This window comes from Acinonyx jubatus, chromosome B2 (assembly GCF_027475565.1).
Source record: "Acinonyx jubatus isolate Ajub_Pintada_27869175 chromosome B2, VMU_Ajub_asm_v1.0, whole genome shotgun sequence".
Taxonomy (NCBI): Eukaryota; Metazoa; Chordata; class Mammalia; order Carnivora; family Felidae; genus Acinonyx; species Acinonyx jubatus.
Window position 1 is genome coordinate 64,346,044 of NC_069385.1, and position 23,187 is coordinate 64,369,230.

General features: G+C 35.5%; 1 protein-coding gene across 5 annotated transcripts in view; it reads right to left on the minus strand.

The window, feature by feature from the left end:
- FHL5 (four and a half LIM domains 5) overlaps nt 1-23,187 on the minus strand; it is a 41,169-nt gene that overhangs the window by 11,982 nt on the left and 6,000 nt on the right. Inside the window, exon 2 of one of the 5 annotated variants that reach the window (XM_053222459.1) lies at nt 11,562-11,909. The exons of the other annotated variants lie outside the window; for them this stretch is intronic. The gene's annotated coding sequence lies outside the window, so the exon portion shown is untranslated. The remainder of the gene's footprint in view (nt 1-11,561; nt 11,910-23,187) is intronic. 5 annotated transcript variants of the gene reach the window in all.

Consider the following 23,187-nt stretch of genomic DNA (forward strand, 5'->3'; position numbering starts at 1 on the left):
ACATTTAGGAGTGATTTAGGAAAGGCTACTGTCCTATTTTGGCAGTTCCTGGGTGTTTTGTTAACAAAATGCATTAAGTCTGCAGCCAGATTGTGAAAAACATCTTTTATTCATCATTCACTAATGTGAACTTCAATAAGAATGTGATAGGTGTTGAAAGAGGATGGTTTCACCCCAAGGATATAAATACGAACTGTTGATAGGGCTTTCACTAACTGTCATCACTTACTAACTTGCTGGAGAGTTCTGGAGGAGAGTTCCTTGGAAATCACAACAGTCTCTTTTACTCTAACTGCAATGGAAGTTTCTGTGCATTAGTCCTAAGATATTCCGTGCTACATACTTTCTGTTGGGACATCCTCCTTACTTGTGGCTTCAACCTCCCCAAATATGATGTTGACTCCAAAATCTGAGCTAAAGCTACACTTGTCTCCTGGGCATCTCCATTTAGATGGCCCACACTAAGTTGGCAAATAAGATTTCTGAGCCGGTAGGATTTGGTCCAAGTGCTAGGTCTTTATGACTGTTGTTGAACCATTGCCCAGATGTAAAAGTGCAGCCAAACCATCAGTGGTAGAAAAGAACTCCAGGCTTCTTCTTCAAAGTTTAGGACTAAACTAATATGGATATAGAATGGTTAATAATAGCAGCATCTTACAGAACAAAAACCTGGTGTGAAACATAAAGCCAAGGCAAGGATAAGAACTTGAGTTATTCTATAATAGGAAAGCATGAAAGAACAAAACATATGGATTTCAAAAAGTTTAACTGGGCATTGAACACGAATGTCTCATTGTCCTCCAAGGTAGTACCACTGATTTTCTTGGAAAATGAGACTTGTTACCTCTGGACTTACTAGAATATATTAGGAGCTATGAATATTTTCTAATTCTCCACCTCAGAAATTTGTTTTTTTAATTTTAGCAAAATCAGAAAATTAGTTATTGTGATGCTTTTTACAGCATTTTTAATGCCAGTTTTTATTTAATACATTTAAATTGTATTCCCATACGTTTTTGCCTTCTTCTATTTTAATGGTTTTTTCCAGCAGACTGTCTTGCTGAATATATATTGTCATTAATTCTATATGTAGCAGTTTTGTTATATTGTTCCTCACTAACAGAGAAGAGACTGAGGATTTGGAACATGTGGAGTTTTTCCCAGGAAAGATGAAAACTCCTACTAGAAAGTTCCCAATGGAACATGCCAAAATTATCTGCAAGGAACATTGAATTCCCTATTTGATTAATTCCACAGAACTGTCCCTTCCAAGTGAGTACAAGCACACTCAGAGAGTTAGTGAGGACTTGGAAACAGGAGGAAAGTAGATGTGATTCCCTTGAAAGATTTTCAAATGCGAGTTTTAATCACATTTACAATGATCATGTGTTTATCTCTTAATAGTGAAATAAGTTATATACCTTTAACTTTCATCACAATATCATTTTACATATTTTATAAATATATAAATATTGATACCACCATGTATATCAATAAATATAAATATTTCTCTAAATAAGTATCCCCATCCTAACCACATAATAGGCCTTACTCCATAGAGAATTCTTAACAAAATGAACCATACTTAAAAATTTTTTTAAAGAAGAAACTTACTTCTTATCTCATCTTTTCTTTATGGCGACATCAGAGGGTTTGGTAGGGTGAGAACAGTCATTTCAACACCTCAAAACCTTGTGATTTTGCATTTTATAGAACTATACAGTGAGATTTAGTCTAGGTCAATATGTATTGAATATATACTCAGTAACATTTGAACTCCCTGTCCTCCTGAAGTCTGGATTCTTCTAGCTTAACTCTTACTTGGTGATGGTGAATATAATTTGAGGTAAGAGAACAAACTAAATGTTCACTTTCTTATTCTTGGTTGGGAAAGATACACTGAGAAATTCAGCCCTCATTTTCATGAAGTCTCTCATTTAACTATGGATGTATGAACACATCCAAATAGAGTTTCTTAAATAGAGGTGTTATAACCATATAAATGATGCATATTCTACTAGAACCACGGAGTTCTTAGGGAACTAATAGAAAGAGGGTGAGGAGATACAGTGTCAGGAAACCTTCTCAGAAAGACTTTAAGGAAGTTAAGCTGTTGGAACACAGGAAAGAAGGAAGGAGGGAAGGAAGAGAGGGAGGGAGGGTTGATCTCGATTTGGCAGGAAAGTAAGAGGAAAAGACAAATGGGGGAATGGTATGGGTTCTCTTCTGATGTTGGGAAATGGTGAGTCTTGTGAACAGATTTTCACCTTGGTACATTCAGGATTAAAGAAGACTTTGAAGCTAAAGCTTTTTAAAGCTATTTGAATTTTTTTAATTGTTTAATGTTTATTTATTTTTGAGAGAGAGAGAGAGAGAGAGAGAGAGAGAGAGAGAGGCAGAGCACAAGCAGGGGAGGGGCAGAGAGAGAGAGGGAGGGAGACACAGAATCCAAAGCAGGCTCCAAGCTGTCAGCACAGAGCCTTATGTGAGGCCTGAACTCACAGACCCCAAGATCATGACCTGAGCCAAAGTCAGATGCTTAACCGACTGAGCCTCCCAGGTGACCCTAAAACTATTTGCACTTTTAATAGAAGCAGTGCTAGATGGGGTGGGGGCAGGCAAAAGAGGCAAAAAAATTCTCCAGTCATATCACCTTTTATCTAACATTATTCCATTCTAAACATCATTCTGTCCTTTTCCTTTTCTTTATCCCTAACATTAATATTTTTAAATACTCGGGGAATAACTCTGTGTCTAGGAGAGCAGACCAAACAACTTGCTTTTTTAATCATTCCCGAATAGGTAAAGCTGTAGGAAAGAGGATGAGAACCATGCGATTCTTACTTCAGGAGCCCTCATCTGAGGATTAATTTGGCAGAGATATTGGGAAAAGTTTTTCTTTCAAATAAATATTTAAAATCATTGAGTAAAGCTCATCTATAATTATGAAGCATAAGAAATCTTAATACTAACAATGTAACCCAATTAGATAGCATTTGACTTTTTTAGATACAAACTCAGAAATGCTAGTATCAATATCAATTACACATTCTTGTCAAACTTCTTTCAAAGAGGTTATATATATCAATTAAATATATTCTAACCAAACTTATTTCGAAGTCATTCTGCAATTATACAATAGTTTAAGTGAAGAATTTTTATCATTGCATACTGGAAGTTTTAGAAGATTGATTTAGAGATACACTGATATATCAAAGAACCTATAAAAATAAATACCTCAGAAATCCAATGCCTTGAATGGACTTGGCTTTCATTTTCCAGTTCCCACCTTTATTTTAGGTTTCTACCTAAAAGGATGTGTGTTCATTGGCAATAGTTTCCATAGCTGAGAATGATGTCTCTTAGATGTTATTTTTTTAAACCAGGAATAATTTTGTGTCAAGTTATATTTTATGGTGAATTATTGATTAGATGGCTAATGCTGTGTGCCATATATCCACTTATATTTTTTACTAGGCTGAGCACAATTAATAGATTCACAAGAAGTGTACTTGAGAGAATGTCAAACAAGAGCAAGGCAGGGACCTGATACCATGCCTGGTATCATTAATATGCCTTTGTTTGCAAGGCATAATACATCATTCATTTAATCATGCAGTCAATAAACATAAAGTATCTTTTTACTTCCAAAGTAATCTGCCAGAAGTTGTAAAAGACATAAAATAGTAGATTCAAATCCTATCCTCAGAGAATTTATAATATAGGAGGAAAAGTAAGGATATTTTATAAATAAACAAAAGTTAAGAAGTGATGAGGAGAAATGAAAGGTTTTAAGAATTTAGAGCAGTCCTAAACACAGAGTGCACATAGAGTTTAAAATTTTCCAAAGTGCACCCCTACCCCAAACCAATTAAATCAGAAATTTCTGGAAATAACGGATAAGAATAAGTATTTTTCATTTCCTGGGTGGTTCTAATGTCCAATGAGGTTTGAAAACTACCAATTCATAGGAAGCGGACACAGAGTCACTTTTAGCTAGGAAAAATCGGGGAACAAGTTGGAGAAGGTGGCCTTTAAATGAATCATGCAGTAGATGTTATGGATTTCTTCTCTCAACCTTGGCTTTACCCTTCTAATTGGAGAGGTCAGGAAGCTAAAAATAATTCCTGGCCCCTCTACAGAAGTGTTCAGGATGCAGATTTGGCTCTGTTAACACAAACCATGTGTATAAACTGGAAGATGGAAGGGAAACGGAAGACATGTTCCTGCTGCTGCCGATGCTGGCAGACTGTGTCAGACCTATGTGGGTGCTTTCTACTATTTGGAAATGCCCTGGGCTCAGGTTGTCCAGGGTTCAGTGACTAGATTTTTGGCTATGAGATATTGTGGTAATCATATCATTGTGGCAGCTGCAGCAGGTTTCTGACCTCTGTATTACAGAGCAGAATCGATGTAGCGGTGGGAAAAGAGCAGTCTCTCCTATCCCTTGGTATTTTATAATAAAAATACCACCAGTGATCTCTCATATTCCTGTTTCTGAGTGTCAAGCACTGTATTAACCACTTTATGTGGACTGTTTCCTCTAGTCCTCACAATGGCCCTCTAGGTGAAGTCTATTATTATCCTCATGAATAATATTATCCCCTTAAAGAAGAAACCAAAGCTTATTGAGGCCAAGATCACCTGGCTCATAAAAATGCTAGATCAATGCTAGATTCAAAACGACACTTGTCAGAAACTGAAGCCTAGGATCTTAGCCTGTGCAGACCTCTCTTTCCCTGGAGATGTGGGGAAGGGCATTAAGATAGAGCAGCAGAATTAGGATAGACATTCATACTTGGATATGCGAGGTAGGCACGGGAAGCAGCAAGTAATTTATTCAGTGGCTTTCAGGGCACAAGGAGGCAAATATTGGAGGGCAAATTAGAAAGGTAGACTGGGAGAGATCATCAGTGGTTTAAGTTTCAAGCGGGAGTTGAACATATATATTTTTTTTCTATAGAAAAGGAAGTGACCACTGATAACTGGGAATAGGTACGTGAAATGTTTTGAGCTGAGACTTATAAAAATTAATTTAAAAATAACGATAGAAAGGATTGCATGATAGACATACCACAAATAGGCAAATCAATTAGGATTCCTTTTTTTTTTTAATTTTTTAATGTTTATTTCTGAGACAGAGAGAGACAGAGCATGAGTGTGGGAGGGGCAGAGAAAGAGAGGGAGACACAGAATCTGAAGCAGGCTCCAGGCTCAGAGCTGTAAGCACAGAGCCTGAAGTGGGGCTCGAACTCACACTCTGTGAGATCATGACCTGAGCTGAAGTCGGACACCCAACTGACTGAGCCACCCAAGTGCCCCTGGATTCCATTTTTCAATATGCCATTTGGTCAAGAGATATTATTTTTCTTCCTATGTAAAAAAGTGTGTTTTACACGTTTTATGGGGGAATATGAGGAGAATTCTTATTGAAAAAATAATGGCCAGTCCTCCAAAACTGACAAATGACATCATGGTACAAATTTAAAAAAAGAAAGCAAAAACCAAGAACCTCAACCTGCCTAAAAACACACACACTGAGTCATCTCGGGGTAAAACCACTAAAAACCAAAGACAAATGACATCTAACACATGGGGTAAAAATATTACTTTCGGTGTAACAACAAATTAAGAAGTTACCTACTTCTCAACAGAAAAAAATGGAAGCTGGACAATAGAAAGACAAGGTAAAATTGCTGAAAGAAATTAGAAGCCAACCTAGAAATCTATACTCAGATAAAATAGCTTTCAATAATGAAGGCAAAAAAAGATATTTTTCAGACAATCAGAAACTGAATATATCAATAGCACACTCGTATTAAAATAAATACCAAAGACTGTTTTTCAGGGAAAAAAAGCATTGATCTCAGATTGAAGCTCAGAGAGGAAGCAAGCAGTGAAAAACAATAAAAACTATAAATAGGTGTATCTAAATAAATATTGACTATATGGAATAACTTTAGCTAAGGAATTAGAAAAATTGGATAAAACAGGAAACTTCTAAAATAAGTAAATATTAAAACTGGTACAAGAATATAACATTTCAACTAGTTGGTAACTATCAGAGAAACTAAATTTATTATTAAAAGCCTATTTACACAGTAAAATGCAAGCCCAAAATGGCTTCACTTGTGAATCTTACCAAGCCTCAAGAGATAATACTAATCTTAATAAATTATGCCAAATATTATAAGCAGGAAACATGTTAGCTTTGAACCCATTAAGGTGATACCAAAATCTGAAAACATTAGAGAAAAAATTTATAGGCCAATTACACTTATAATAAATAATACATTTTGCAGTACATACAATCTTTACTCAAATAATAAGCAATTATCTCTAGTAATATATAAAAATGTTAATCATGTCATGATAAATTGCATTTATCCCAAGAATGCAATTTTGGTTTAAAATTAAAAAGAGAATCACTGTATTTCACCACATTTATCAAATAAAAGAGAAAGCCATATAATTATCTCAGCAGATGCAGAAAAGGCTTTTGATGAAATTTGACTTCAATTCAAAATCAAAAACTTAGCAAACTAAGAATAAAAGGAATTTCCTCAATGTAATTTAAAAATATATAGCAAACATATATAATGGTGAATGCTGATAGCTTTTACGCTGAGATCAGAAACAGAAAAAGAATGCCCGTGATCACGTTTATTCAGTTCTATACCAGAAGTCATAGCCTGTGCACTAAGATGAGAAAAAGAAAAATATCAGAATTAAAAGAGAACAAGTAACTGTCATTATTTTCTGATGGCGGATTTTGTGTGAAGAGAATCTAAATGATTCTATAATAAACAATTAGAATTTGTAAGTGAGTTAACAGAGTTGCTAGATAAAATGTTTATATACAAAAATCTATTGTATTCTTACATAACAGCAAACAAAATGAAATAAAAGCTATATACCATTACCAAACCCTCATATACCTTGTAATAAATATAATAAGCATGTATGAAACCCCTACACAGAACACTTTGAAAGAATATAAAGAAAACACAAATACATAAGTAGAAAGATAGACCATGTTCATAGACTTGGAGACTCACTATTTTGAAGGTGCTATTTCTCTTCTAGTCCTTTTAGAATATAAGAAAATGTCTTCATTAACTTGTAATAGGGAAAAATTTCTTAAGCAATGCAGCCATATAGGGAGAATTTGATAAATTGGACTACATTAAAATTAAGACCACTATTTTAAAAAGATTCTAGATAAGAGAGTGAAAATAAAAACCACAGAGTCAAAGAAAATATTGTAACTCATGAACCAACAAAGGAATCATATCCAGAATACATAAAGAAATTCTAAAAGTCAATAAGAAAAAAACGGACAATACAATAAAGGGGCAAAGGACTTGAATAGACATTACACAAAAGAGGATGTCCAAATACTAGTAAACATGAGATTGTGCTCAAGCTCATTATCAGTCAACGAGAGGTTAGCAAGTTTCTTGATACAAAATCAATATACAAAAATCAACAGAATTCCTATACAACAGAAATATAATGTTAAAAACTATCATGTTTGAAAGCAATAAAAATAATACTTGTATTAAATGTAACACAGTATATCTAAACCTTATGATATTGGGAAGACTTGTCATATGAAATCTCAAAACTTAAAGTCATTAAGGAAATATAGTATTAGAACTGGATAAACTAAGAGACCAGTGGAACAGCATGGAGAACACCAAATCAAGTATGAATCAAATCAGAACCAAATAATATCAGACAAAAATTATATATCTATTTTTGATATATGTATATTTATAAATATTGATCTATTATATAAAGAATGAAATTTAAGTTTAGTAAGAGTAAGAAATTATTCAATAAATGGTCCTGGAATAATTGGTTACTTACATGGCAAAAAACTAAGTTGGATCCCTACCTTATACTATACTCAAAATAATTCAATCATCAATATGGAAAGCAAAATTTGAAATATAGGAGTAAATGTCTATGCTTTCATGTTAGTAAAAGTTTTTTGAAAAGATGCAAAACACAAACCATAAATGAGCAGATTGGCAATCAAAAAAAATTGGTCATTGAAAGACACTATTAAATGAAAAGACAATCACAGAATAACAGGTTAACAGATGATATTTGCCACACATATAACTGACAAAGGATTAGAGTACAGAATATATAAAACACTCCCATGAGTAAATAAGAATTAAAAATTAACAGAAAAATGGGAAAAAGATACAAAAACATGTTTCTTTTCTAATTGACAGATATTTTAAAGAAAGCTCAATCTACTCCATGGAATTTGAATTGATCTGTTTAGCAAACCATAATAAACTATATATTTACATTCACAGAGTCAGAAAAAATGAACAAGTCTGACAATATCAAATATTGTTGAGGATAAGGACCAATGGAAACTCACTAAAAATAAAAGTAAAAGATGGAAAGGATAAAACCGCTCTGAAAAAACAATATTTCATAACATTGTAAAGTTGAACAAGAACCTTTTGTATGACTCAGCAATTGCAGCCGTTAAGTGTGTTAAGTCAGAAAATCTTGCAGAGATCATGTGCAAGAACGCTCACAGCAGCATAGTTTATAGTAGCCATAACAGGAAACTGAATATCTCTCGAAGGGAAAAATGAATACATAAGTAGGTGTGTGGTCATACAACATACTAACATATGGCAATAAAAACAGATGAATTACAGGTAATTCATCCTCAGTATAGATGAACTTCACAATATTGAATGGAGCAATTAGGCTGTAAAAGTAAATACACTTTTATAAAGTTCAAAAACATTCAAAATGGATTATTAGGAATTATAATAGATAGATTATTAACATGTTAAAATATGTTAGTATGTTAGTTAACATGTTATTAAACACAATAAATTTTAGTCAAGCTATTTTAAAAATCATGATGATTATAAACACAAAAATCAGGATGCAATTAAAGTTACCTAACTTCTGGAATTAGATGGGGTATTGAGAAGTTGCAAAGAGGATTTCAAATATATAGGATCTAGGTATTTACCCAAATGATACAAAAATACTAATCCAAAGGGATACATGCACCCTGATGTTTATAGCAGCATTATCAACAATAGCCAAATTTTGGAAAGAGCCCAAATGTCCATCAACTGATGAATGGATAAAGAAGATGTGGTATATATATACAATGGAATATTACTCGGCCATTAAAAAGAATGAAATTTTACCATTTGCAATGACATGGATGGAACTTGAGTGTATGACAAGTGAAATAAGTCAGTCAGAGAAAGACAAATACCATATGATTTGACTCATATGCAGAATTTATGAAACAGTGAACTTGGGGAGGAAAAGGAGAGAGGCAAACCAAGAAACAGACTCAACTATAGAGAAAAAACTGAGGGTTGCTGGAGGGAAGGTGGGCAGGTAGATGGGTTAAGTGGATGATGGGTATTAAGGAGGGCACTTGTGATGAGCACTGAGTGTTATGTGTAAGTGATGAATCACTGAATTCTACTCATGAAATTAATATTACATTGTATATTAACTAACTGCAATTTAAATAAAAACTTGAAACTACAAAAAAAGTATTTAGGGAATGTTTTGATTTCTTGACTAAATTGCTATTTCTTTACTTTGCAGATATATTAGAAATATTCTTTCCTATATATGAAATGCTTTATTTTTTAAAGATTTCAAAAAATGAGTAGATGATAAGTAGAGTGGTATGTATTAAATTATTTTTTCTTATGTTTGTCAAAAGAGACATAATCTAGATTCATAATCTAGACATAATCTATATGGGGGTAGCAATATCTAAGAAGGGTTTGACTGCTAATGGTGGTCATGGAAGTTGTCCAAACTGGGAAGATCTGGGATGCATATGGGCTGAATCAAAGGGAACTGAGCAGGAACATTTTAGATGCAAGAGAGGAGAGGGAAGCAATAAATCTCTCTCTCTCTCTGTCTCTCTCACAGTACCATGGAAGTGTGCAAAGTGGGAACATGGTTGCAATATGCATGAGCTTTGTGCATGAACATTGTGCAAATCAAGGACAACCTGTCTATGTCTTATTACTTTCCTGTCATGGATTACACTTTTGAAAACTGAGAGGGATTTTCCTTCTTATGGTGGACTTGAAATATACAAGGATACAATTTGAGCCTTCTGGTTTCCAGTAATGTCTCTATTGCCGATGTGTTTTTGAGGAATTTTACTTACTTGAGGCAGTTGAATTACTGTCAATATTTTATTCTAAATAGCAATTATAACTTACATAGTTTTGATTACAGCTTTTTGTTCCCCATAGAGACAGGTAATACTATATAAATCAACAAATTATGTTTCCTAAAATAGAGGACATACAATAAATGGTATATATGGTTACTTCTGTCTCCAATACATGATGTGTAAATTTTGCTAAATAGATGCAAATAATGCCATACCCACTACTTTTGCACATAAGTCAAAGTGCACTGTTCTTTAATTCAAAGTTTGCTGGGATACCTGGCCTAATTTCCATCTGGTTATTCAAAGCACCTTCACTCAGCCTGTGTAAATATATCTGTGTTCCTATGAGAGTACTGCAGGACTATTTCGACTGCCCGTTCAGGCTTTCATTGATTCAGTAAAGTAGATTTGTTTCTGCTTTTTTTTAGGGATGAACTTGGGGAGAATTCAAATCTAAATGGGGTAAGGAATATTAAAAACCTCTTGGGAAGTGTTAGTGCAAAATGTTTAAGTCTTTGAAGTGTGTGATTGATATACCAGACTTGAATGGAAACAGAAACTGGATGAAGAATCCTAATTCACACTATATTTAACTTAATTTACCTGTGGCCCTTTTTCCATTTAGGATTTTATTTTAAATTGTTTCTCTGATGGCCAGGCAGGAGCATTTTTTGGAAACCTTACTGAACAAAGTATATTTCTCTGTGCTCTATGGTTATAGAAACCATCTATAGTGCATAGTTGTATAATCACCTAGTCTCTTGAGGCAACTGTTTCCATCCTCTCCTCCCTCCCTGCATGCACTCCCTACATATGTTTATTGGGTACTATATCCCATTGATTCTATTTCAGAAGCATCCCTTAAATCTTATTTTGGGCCCTCTTCCTATCTCTGATGGGCCATAGTGGTTTACATCTATCTGGGGATATTATTCAAGATTTCTTCCTCTATTGAGTGGAACCAAGCACATTGCTACTACATGACTTTTGTTCTCTAATGATAAGCTCGATTTCCCCCAGGAAGTTCCAGAACATCCTCCATGTACTCAAGAAGAATCTTTTCTCAGACTCATCTGATCATCTCCCTTCACTGGAAAAGTCTCCAACAGCTTATTTTTGACTCTGAAAGAAAGTCTAAACTGCATTAGCATAGAGACCCTTTACTATCCTGTCTGCTTTCCCCTCCTCTAGCCCTTTCCAGACTCCGCACCGCCCAACATACACACATCTCCCACGTATGCTTTAGCCACTTCCAGTGACTGCCTATTCTTCACACATGCTACATCCTTTAATGGCATTGAGTCTTCACCTGTGGCTTTTCTTCTAAATCTAATACCCTCTTTCTCGTCTCACTGACCTTGTCTGCCTGATGATTCTCCTCATCCATCAAGGTCCAGTTAAAACTCCTTTTCTCGGTAGCTTTCTCATATCCCTCAGGAAAGAGTAGCTGCTCTCATTAGTTCATACATATGTCTATTTTTCTTTTGCCACATTTTGTAACAGTTTTTTCTGTCCATGTGTGTCTCACTTGTGAGCTCCTCAGAGAGGAAGAATGTTGCTTACTTCATTTGTGTATATCAAATCCGAGTATAGCAGGACCTCAGAACATGGTTTATGACTAAAGAAATGACTGGGAAGCTTCCTGTTCTCTAAGGGCGTGGAGTCCAAGGCAAGTATTGATGAAAACATATATGCAAAGAGGATTCTATCAACAGAATAAGGGATAAAGTTTCAATTAGTAAAGAGTTAAGAATTTGTATATCCACTTGACTAGTGAATTAATTGTATCTATTACATCTGTGGCAAATATGTCCAAGGACTGAAAATGAAGGTTAGGGAACAGAAGGTAAAGCCCTAAGGACCTGTCTGTGGCAAGGAGAGTTCTTTCACTTTCCCTGTGAGGGCAGCTGAGGAAGACACCTGGTGGGTTCCTTCATTACCAACTGAGGAATGTGTCAGAGAAGCAGCAGAAGTAGGTGGTTTATCTGTGGATATTAATAAAGGCTTTTTTTTCTCTCAACTAGGGGGACTGATATGCTTCTATTAACAGTTTTGGAGGTGTTGGCTCAGATTCTTCAATTCTCTGTTGGACGTTACACCAGACTTTTTGGATTTGTGCACATAACATTTTGAGATGAACCATGTCTTTACCCAGATCACAAGATCTTTGTCTCTGAGATCTATGATGTTAGCTGAAATGTTTGATCGAGTGACTGAATTTGACGAAGTTTAGGGGAGTTAAATGAGCTATATGAAAAAATAAATCTTCCAAAGTCTGGGTAAACTAGGCCAGATGGGATAAATATATGTTCTACAGCAGAAGAAATTAAAATGCACATATTTAAAAATATGAAGGAGTTAGGATAACTAGTAAAAAAAAAAGTTCTTTTGTTTTTTTTTTTCTTTTCTTGGTTCTGAGGGTTGAGTTCAGCAGGCCTGTGTGTAGTTCCTTATCTGTTTTTGCTTGTCACCCAAGACAAGGCATATTGAGAAGAATTAGGTTAGAAATCAGAAGCTGGAGATTGTGGCACCTGTTGCTTTAGCACTAGCATATAACTTATCCACTGTTGTGGAAACCATTTAACCTTTCTGGCCCTTACGTTCCTTAACTGTAAATGAGAACAGTAATAGCTGTCCATGATCCCACTCAAGAATCGAGTGGGATGTAGGAGTGGAAAATTCATGGCTAAGTCATCTGTAGGTGTACTTGACTTGGTGGAAAATGTGCAGTTATAACTGTAGCTCCCATTTTGAAGAAGGAGGCTATTTTCTTCCCCCCTCATGCACTACTTTTTAAAAACTCAACAAACAATTTAAAAATAACTAAAGCCATAACTTCAGGCCATCAATCAAAAATAACCTAAAACAAGCATCATAGAATGGTGGTGGAATGTTTGATATTAGTCTCTAGGGACATATTTGCAAGTCCAGTTTGTTGGAAGCTGAATGTCTTGTGTAGAGAGGTCAAATAGTAATTCTCCTGAGGGCTGATGAACTACTCTCCCATGAAACAAAACAGCTGACTAGAGCTTTCCATCTGGTTAATTTGTTCTGTGGATACTAACAAAGAAAAAAAAAAGTGATGATTTTCTTGGAGATTTACATTCAGAATCATGTAATTATAGCAGCTATTATTGAAATGGTAAAATATATCATGGTAATACACAACTATATTTTATCAAACATTATATTCTTTAAAAATAAAAGAAGTAGAACTCTTATAAAATACGTAGGTTTAATACCATCCTTGAGTTTTTTCTCACTGGGAAATTTTCAAGACCAAAAGAATACTCCTTTAGAGATGAAACTTTATTATCTAAATCTCTGTCTATTCAGATCCCAGTTTTCTGCTTTTAAATTTGTCATTAAGTTTGCCTCTACAATTTTGATCACAAAGGAACCACAAGCATTTCAAATTATGTGTAAGTTGAGTTTTCTCTTCTACTTCCTGCAAAATTGCTGCTATTTCTGTAAAAAGTCTTCTGGAAGAGCAGATCTGGTTCCTGGGTTGACTTAGGGTCTCTCTTGCAAGCCTTGTTTTGAAGTTCTGATTAAGTGAAGGGTTTAATAAACGTAAATACTGAATTAAAAGAGACGATTTATCTAAAAGTATTTAGCATAGGGTCAACACGTGGTAGAGGGGCAGAGTGAGTGTTTCTTGCATATGAATTCCCTTGGATCAACCTTATTTCCTACACATGGAATCTATGAGAACACTGCAGATCTAATGTAAATATTAGAGAGTATTTTTCCTGCTTCCTCTCTATGCTTTTTGGAAAACTCAACAAATCTTCTATGGAATTCCTTAAGGGTAGTAATTGTATCAGTTTGTTTTGTCTTGTTTTGTTGGTCTTCCTTTTATTTCAAGATCGCCTTCATCACACTCATTAATTACTAACAGTATGTAAACACTAGTAGCTGTTTTCTGAGCACTGAGGAGGGAGCTCCATTGATTCATCTATTTAACACTTTCTACCTGCTTCCCTTTGCATCTCATGACAAATACAAACTTACTTAGCAATAAGCATGATGTGTCGTTGTGAAAAGGAAGTCTACCTAAGTCCACTGAGGAAAGACTGAATCTGTAACCATGACCATGTGTGTAACACACACTAATCAGCTCCATCACCCCACAGGGCCAGGTGTTTGCACAAGATCACATGAAAAATTTGCTATGATCTGGGGAATATACTTCACCAGAGAGGAAATACAATATCTTTTGTACCTTTTTCATCTTTCCATTTTTGAGTTCAATATCATGTGTTATAAAGAAATTGTGAACTGATCACTGTAAAGCCAAGATGGCTATTTTATTTTCCTGAATGTTTTTAAATAAGTTCTAATTTCCTTCCATAACTAGTGATGAGAAAGCTCAAACCTTGCTCAATTAACTCACCTTTAAATGGTGACAAACATATTCAATTTAAACAATGGCTTGAGAGCAGGTCAGGTTAATAACTGTGGATCCAGGCACTATGCCAAGTGGTCCAATCACAAGACAGTCGGTTCATCTGAACCCTATACAATCTTGAAAAACTAAAAGTACATGCTCCTTTATAATATAGGAGAATCAAGCAAAAAACACTTTCTATGATTTTCTTTTAAACAAGTATGTTTTTAAGTATAAGAAATAAACCATTTCTATTCTGAAAAATAGTATTAGAAACTGTCCAAGAAAATGAATTGCTCTTCATTTGGAAGGTGGCCAATATAAAATGATAGATGTATTCTTTAACTAATAGATCCTACAAGGTAATTTTTTAAATCCCCGACTTACCTAAATGACAACTCCAGTCAAACAAATTAGTTAGGAAGAACTTTCAGCCATTCAACTAAGAGCAATAAATAAGATTTCACCATTGATCACATAATTCCTTCCTGAGAATATGCCAAATCTAACCATACAATATATTGGCTTTCATATATCCTGGCATTAATGTGTATTACAGCTTCTGTTGGTTTATGATCTTCAAATTCATAAAACACAATGATGGAAGAAGAGTCCATTTTTGGACCTTCTGAAATTAGGAGAGCCTGTCAACAAGTTCTATTTCACCTTGGACTTAAAGCTTCAGACATTACTGAATTTTAAGGTATATGAAGGCACATTTATAAATTGTATTATGATATTATGTATTATGTATTGTGATATGTTTAATGAATGCCCTTTGTGTTTTTTGTAGATATTATTTATATTCTACCCTGTATTATAACTGATTTGGAGCTTTGTTGTATTTCTTATAACCATCATGTAGACTCACTGAGAGCAGCTACCATGTTTTACTCATTTCTGTGCTCTACTGGAAGACGAGCAGTGCCGCATTATTTTGTGGGTGATCTTCAAAAATGTCTTGGATTAAACTGTTGGTAATTAAAAAATATTTCTATTTTATTAAAAGTGATGATGGCTCAAGGCCAGGAAAATAAGCTGTGGCTCCTCCAGTCTTGGAATTTTCTGCTGGGGCATCATATGATTCCCTAGTGACTAGAAGCACTCTTCAAGCAGCATTCTCTTCTTGATTTCTGGGGTGGAGGCTCCAGATACTCTTTCTCTTCCTCTGAACTAATAGGCCTAATCAGAGGATAACAAAGTGTCCTATATCTTTGTAAGTCTACCAGCAGTTTTCCAGATGATTGTATGCATCGAGTAGGTATTTGCTCTCTCTTTGGATCTTTCTATTCTGTTTTCAAAATTAGTGGTTCCTGCAGCTTTAGGCTCTTATTAAGCCTGTTGAAGGCTGGGAAGGGAAGGGCTGGAACTTTGATGGGAGGAGCTCTTCCTGGCCCTTCACAGACATGGGGAGGATGCAATGCCAGGCACTTGTTGAAGGCCAGCAGCCTGCTACTAAGGGCTGGTCATAAGGCATATGTACCCCTTGTCATATACATGACATTTACAATCTATCACCAAATTCTTAACTTTCAGTTGATTTTTTGGGACAGGTAACAGTAGCATTATTTATAAAACCACTCAGTTATCAGTATCCTATTTGGCATTTTGTCAACACCTAAATATTTATGTGGTTTAAAAAAATGGCATTTTTATTCTTCCTTGCAAGGTAGAAAATTGTAAATGGTATCCATAAGTGGTGCTTTAGAGCAAATGAGATAATACGTATCAAAATACCTTAAAAATTATGAGTTATGCAAGTATAAACATTGCTGAGAAGGAAAGTATGTAGGAATTAGAGTAATTATAGATGGAAAATGACAAAATTTTAAGAATATTTACAACTTGTTATGCTAATAGTATTGTAATACTTGATATTGATCAAAACCAATCTTGGCATCTCATCAACTGACACTTCACTTAAAAATACTTAGAGTAACCCTTGAGGAAACCACAAGATACAATATGATGGAATAGACAGGGAAGGTAGAGGGATTTACTTTTCACTGGGTAGCCTTTTGTACTTTTTGAATTTTGTTCCAAATGCATGCATGGACTATCTTAAATAAAATCTTAACACAAATCAAAAGATTAAGTTTATTTCACTTGACTCTCTTGTTCCTGATCATAAAATGTAAGAACTAGACGAGATAGATCAGTTTCAACTCATTTTACAGATATGAAAACTAAATTCTGAAGATAGTATTCATAGTTACTTTCCAGAAAGATTAGGAAAAATGGAATATATCTTCCAAATAAAACTGTGTAAGCACTTAATAGAAAATACCCAAATTGCTAATCAACATGAAATTTTAAAATATCACTCATTACTTTGCTTTATTACCACATCTGTCATTTGCATGAATTTTAACAAGCTTCTTTTTAGACTAGATTACTACTTTGTAATGAGTGACCAGGTTGTTAAATAAACATGAACGATTTTCTTTAAGATTGTCCAAAACTGGATGCCAAGTTAGTGACCCACTTAAAGAATCTTACATTTACCACCATTTTGGTAATTTTTCACAATTTATTTCTCAGCTCTGCTCTGTGTGACCTTGTTTTCTCAAAGAGAAAGAAAGAATTAACTTCCATTTTCCAACAAATTAGCTGCACAACCAGTCTTCTCTGCAGTAGTTTTCTGCAATAGTTTAAAAAAATGTCTACCATTAGATCTAGGAGGGTGAGGAGGAAGAGAAATAAGGAGAAGGAGGAAGGAGGGAGGAGAGGGAGCCCAGAAGAGAAATTTCGGAAACTCAGGAAGAGGAACCCCTCTGGGTATAGTAAGATATTTAGAGATAAAGCCTCTTAGTGCTGCAGTCATTTTGATGTTTTTCCTTCCCTATAAAAGCGTGCTTCTGATCCAATTCCATTTTTACAGAACCACTAAATCTAGGAGCAGGGAGGGATTTTTGAAATTCTCTAGTTTGTGCCTCTCATCTAACAAATGCGAAAAACTGAAGGCCAGGAAGGCAAATTGTTTTTTAAAGCTGAAAAAGTGGTTAGTGCAAAGGTTTCCACCAGAGTCCAGATCTCCAACTCCTCATGGAAGCCATTTGTCATTGTTTTCATATATAGATGGGCAAAAAGCTTGTATGGAGTGACAGCTTTGGTTACTGCTGTGATTTTTTTCCAAAAGAGAAAAAAACGTATTTGTATCTGGCTCTCCAGGTTTGAATTACTGACCAGGTAACAACCTCACATGCATAGAGAGGTTCATTCTGGAGCTCAAGCCAAGCCACCACTAGCTATACAAGACAAACCAATTATCTTCAACAGCAAGTACATATCCCCTCCAACATTCAAGGCCAATTCAATTTCTATTGGTTTTCATTTATTATAGTTGTTACTGGTTGGGAAGAAAAACCCAAACCACATTTGGCTTGATTTTCTGAATCCTCACCAAAAATATGAGGTAGTGATGCATGTGTGTATATGTGGTTTGTATATTTGTGTGTATGTGAATATGTGTGCTGTGGTGTGTGTGTGTGAGGTGGGGGTGGGGGGTGTTGGGGCTGGGGATGTGTGGTGAGTGCTGGAAGTTGATGTTAACTAGTTTTTCCAGTATTTCTGCCTGAAGCAAAATAATCTTCCTACCCGAATGTGATTTACAAAGATACCAGGCAGGACTGTATCCTGTGCTTTGGTGATAGCATTAATCAATAAATTCAATAATTCCCTTGACAGTTTAAAATTTGTTGGTGATGGAGGGGGTGACCATTTGAACGGCTGCATGGTGATATTGAAAACCAGCTTTAACTTAATTTTTATCTATTCTTGGTCTTGAGTTGTAGACAAGGTTGGTTCTCAGCATCTGTTGAAGGAAAATGCTTGTAGTCAAAGTGCTCACAGCCTCACTCATCAGTTGTGGTTTACACCTTTGGAAACACAATGTGTTGATCTCAGGTTGTTCATGCTAATTTTGAGAGTAAACGGCAAAATCTGTGTTCATTCCCTTGGAAACCAAATGTTCACAGTATTAGCTGACAAATACTGGTTACGAGTTAGTGTTGTTTTCATTTTCACCCGAAGCATCACTCAGTGTGTGAATTTTTAAGTCATGCGGATGTGTCACACACACAGGAGCAGAGATCTCTCCTTGCCTTGCTCAGGGCTGTGTCCCTGGCACCTAAAGCAGAACTTGGCACAAATATGTGTTAAATGAATGCAGAAAGATAGAAGTCAGATGTTTGGCCACAGAATCTTAAAGGTTTAGAGCCAAACAGCCACTCTTCTCCCGTTTTATAAATAGAAGCCAACCCAGAGTCTTTAGATGACTTGTGTTTGAATCACACTTTCTGCGACCTTCAAAATCCAAGCTCTTTAGCATAGCATTTCAGACCTTTCATGATCTGGCTCTTTCAACCCAACATTATCCAACAGTGTACTTTTAGTTCTATGGGTTTCACAAAGAGCTCTGGAGTGCCAAGTCCAGGCCATCCACAGTGCTTGTCAGTGAAGGTGAAACCAGGTTTATCCTTTGAAAAGCTTCCATGCTGGGAGAGAGACTCACAAATAATTCTTTACTCCATGACTCTTCCACCAGATGAGGACCTTGGCTCTAAGTTCTCATGCACAGCTCTCGGTACTTCTCCACACACAGTTCATCTTGGCTCTAGTTAGTCACGTTTACTGCTCAACAGTAAGCTTGTGGTGGGACAGACGCTACGTTCCCACCAGACTTCTGATGTCTAGCAGTATCACCAGCATATGTTGAGTACTCAGTAAACATTGTGGATGGAAGAAATGAGGGCAGAAAGGAGAGAGGACATGCGGAAATACTTGGGATAAATGCGTGGGGCCCTCTGGAGATTTCAGAAAATTTCTAGAAAGCTTCAATTGAAGCTTCTTCTAGAGCAGTGTCCTAAAGTTTGAATAAAGCTAGTCTGTAGGAAAAGCAGGGGAAAGTTCCTAAGCAGTGGGGAGTCCACATGGTTGTGGAGGTGGTGACCTAGTATGCCAAGGGATGTGGACGACAAGCCCAGTGAGCACATTAAGAGCTGCTCAAAGGACCAGACCTGGAAGGCAGCATTTCATCCATAGTTGAGCAAAAGAAACGTCCCTTATGAAACTAAATATTTTTACATGTCAGAGCTTTAAAAACCCAGCTATACATTGCTGCAAATGTATTTAGCCTACTGTTTGCTTCTTGGTCAATGGAAGACCACACTATAAAAGCAGGTCATACGTGTGACATACGCTGACATACGCTGTTAACTAAAAATCTTAATTGACATTTCTGCAATTTACATCAATGACTTAAATTTATAAGAAACCAGGAATGGTTTCTTGAATTAAAAATCATATAAGAGAAGCTCTCATTTCCCCAAGTTTCTATACTTGTCATTTCTCTTTTGAAATTATTGGGGATAAAACGTTCCTCCCTCGGCTCTTTGATTCTCTTATACTTGCGGAATGACTTAACCGATAAATAACTGGGCAAAAGGGTCCTCTCTAGTGTAACCCATTCTCCCTCAACCCTGCGTGCTCACAGGCTGCAACGCTGCTCCTCTCCCTCCAGGGAATTCGCTGCAGCCACCTGGCCCCAGGAAGGAGCACTGTCACCTGCAGGGCCCACATTCTCTCTCTTCTGGGAGTGAACTCAATTCAGGCTGGAAGGGGCAGTCTTTTGAAAAACCTTGTTTTCCAATTCCGTTTCAGTAATAATAAATTGAAAATAAGTTGATTCACATATGACACCTGCGTCTACTTTGCAATTCTTAGAACTCTAAAAGTAGAGATACGTGATTAAGTGGAACTTTCTAATCCATACATATGTTACAATAAAGGTGGTTTATTCTTAAGTATTGTTTGTTGTATTATGTGTATGGATATGTGGGGAAAGAGGAGGTGAGTGAGTAATATACATACCAGCTTTTATTAACCAGGATGTTAAATTAGGATTCTCTGATTATGCTAGCTTTGTAGCTTAACACTTAAAAACAAAATGAAGGAGTGAATAGCATTATTTGCAAGCTCTTAGAAAACAAGCAAAACAATAAATATTCTAATTATCTTGATCACAATAGCTGTTAATTCTTAAAGAATTTTGGAATTTGACTTAACTGTTTTCTCTTTAGGTTATAGCATGTAAGGTTTTTTGGATTTCAAATATTAGTTTCCCAGGTGCAATTTTCATAATGGCATACGTTCATTTCTATTAATTTTTTTCAAATCATTTGCGGTTTAACTAACATCAAAAGTAAAGTACCAATATGTGTTTTAATAATGATTTATGGTTTACAAAGTACTTTCATGTATATTATCTGAAACAGTGATTTTTAAACACTTTAGTTTAAGAATTTATTTAGCATCTGGGGCGCCTGGGTGGCTCAGTCGGTTAAGCGGCCGACTTTGGCTCAGGTCATGATCTCACAGTCCGTGGGTTCGAGCCCCGCGTCGGGCTCTGTGCTGAAAGCTCAGAGCCTGGAGCCTGTTTCAGATTCTGTGTCTCCCTGTCTCTGACCCTCCCCCGTTCATGCTCTGTCTCTCTCTGTCTCAAAAATAAATAAATGTTAAAAAAAAAGAATTTATTTAGCATCTAATGAAAACTATCACTTAAGAATATATACATATGCATGTGTTCACAGATGCTTCTCAAAACTAAGGAAACCAGGATTCTTGGAACCAGGCTTTAGATTAGAGGTTGCCAACTCTAGCCCAAGGGCCAAAACCTAGCCACAGCCTGTGTTTGAATGGCCTGAGACCTAAACATAGGTTTTACATTTTTAAATGATCAAAACACACACACACACACACACACACACACACACACACACAAATGAAGAATACAATATTTCGACATGTGAAATGATATAAAATTTAAATTTCAGTGTCCTTAAATAAAGTTTTATTGGAACATGGCCATACTCTTTAATTTACATATGGTCTGTGGCTGCTTTTTTTTTTTAAACAATTTATTTTTAAGTAATCGCTACATCCAACATGAGACTCAAACTCACAACCCTGAGATCAAGAATCACATGCTCCACTGCCTGAGCCAGCTAGGTGCCCTTGTGGCTGCCTTTGAACTATCATGGCAGAGTTGAGTAGTTTCCAGGCCTAAAATATTTACTATCTGGCCCTTTACAAAAAATGTTTACTGATCCCTGATCTAAAGTTTCAGAGTATATTTTGTGGTTTTTAGTTATATTATGTTGAGTGTTTGTTTAATTATGCTTACGTTTAGGATTTGAAAGGGGCCTCTACACACTGCTTAAAAGAATATAAAATTATTGACTAAATGACTTGTAAAATAATGCTAGAAATCATTAATGTGGTGTTTGGAATGTAAGGGCATGGCAAAATGGTTCTGATATTGCTTTAAGGAAAAAAGGAGTCTGAAGTGAACAATCAGTGTGATCTCAACTACATAAATACTATTAAAGAGTAGAAATCAAGTTTAGAAGAAAATATGCTCAAATGATAGACCTCTTGATTGAAGTTATGGATTTTTAAAAACATATTTACTATTCAGGACTTCATAAATTATACAATGTATCTCTTTGACAATAAGGAAAAACAAAATACTGAACTAAATTAGAGTACAGTTAAACTCTCAAAGATTAGAATCTTCTGTGGTAGTATAACTATAAATATGTTCAAGAGAATGAGTTGATAGACTGAATGTAATTATAGGACCAGAAATCATTTTGAAAAATTAAATTTTACTTCATTTAGGTAGCATGACAGCTTGGTATCAGATGCTTTTTCTTTTCTTTCCTGCATGCAAATTTATACCCATGAATCTGCTAAAGAAATGTTGATCTTTGTGTTAAGAAACAATTTTCCACAAAACCGAAGCATTGTTAGTTCTATACTGAGAGGCATTTGGTCAAAATTTATGATAGATTATTCCTTGTTCATAGGAGACTCAGGAAATGGTCATCAACATAATGCATAGATTCATGATGTAAAGAAAATTAAACAATTTGACCATTTTTTTCTGTAGCTACTATACTGGCTTGATCTACTTGGTGAACATTTGAATGAATATATAAATGAATAAATTACCTTGTATGACTTTCTGGCTCTGAAAAAAATACACAGTTTGATATCTTGATCAGGACAACTCTTAATACTCTTTTAAAACATATTAAGGGTAACATGACCACATTAATTAAATTGTCTTATGAAGAGTTGTGAGGAATCATTGAAGAGAATAAAATCAAGCTGGGATACAAGGAGCCCAGAAGCCCATTCCCCACCGTCTTCAGTGCTGTAATTGTGATTAAATTGTGAATAAAACAAAAAGGTGTATTCTTAGATAATGTGAGGGGAGAATCTGATGTATCAAAATGATCTACTGAAAAATAAAACTCAGAATCCATTTGGTGGTTACTGCTCTGGCAAAATGAACAAACAAAAGAATATCTCAAATCTATGTTAGTAGCAACAGTATTATAACAGAAGAATTTGAGAAGAAATAAAAATAACCATAAGAGACTCAGCAATAGAGAACAAACTGAGGGTTGATGGAGGGAGGTGGGTGGGTGATAGGCTAGATGAGTGATGGGTGTTAAGGACGGCACTTGCTATGATGAGCACTGTGTGTTATAGGTAAGTGATGAATCACTAAATTCTACTCCTGAAA